Here is a 732-nt window from a genome sequence, read left to right on the forward strand (position 1 = left end):
CTTCACTTTCACTTTTCACTTTCATGCATTGGAGCAGGAAATGGCAACCCACTCCATTGTTCTTGCCTGAAGAATCCCAGGGACTAGGGGAGCCTGGTGGGCTGCCGTCTATGACGTCGCACAGAGTCAGACATGACTGAAGCGACTTAGCAGCAGCAGCAACAGCAGCAGCATTGTGTACTCACTAGTGTCCGGAACTGTTCTAGGCAATGGAAATAAAGAGGTTTAGGAAACAGGTACGATCTCTTTCTGTGAAGTTTATATTCTAGTAGAAGGAAATAGACAATAGGTACTTTTTATCATTATTAAGGAAAACAAAGTAGACTTCTGCATTAAACATTGAATAGAATGACATGGTTGGTTGGGTGATGGAGGAAGCCTTCTCTTAGGAGGCCATAATAAACAAAGAACGGATGTTTAGAAAAGGCCAACCATGTGTAAACTTCGTGGATGAGTGTTTCAGAAAGAAAACAGACTGAAATGCAAAAATCTCTTAGGTAGAAATGAATTTAGCAATTTCAAAGTGCAGAATTAATTTCTTTAAGCTTCCGTTTTTTCAGTTCAAGGGCTATGAAAAGATACAAACTATTGAAACATGTTGTAAACATGATCAGGGATGCACATTTATCACAGTCTATGAGAGTTGGACTGTGAAGAAGGCTGAGCGCCAAAGAATTGATGCTTTTGAACTGTGGTGTTGGAGAAGACTCTTGAGAGTCCCTTGGACTGCAA

This window comes from Bison bison, unplaced genomic scaffold (assembly GCF_000754665.1).
Source record: "Bison bison bison isolate TAMUID 2011002044 unplaced genomic scaffold, Bison_UMD1.0 scf7180017864235, whole genome shotgun sequence".
Taxonomy (NCBI): Eukaryota; Metazoa; Chordata; class Mammalia; order Artiodactyla; family Bovidae; genus Bison; species Bison bison.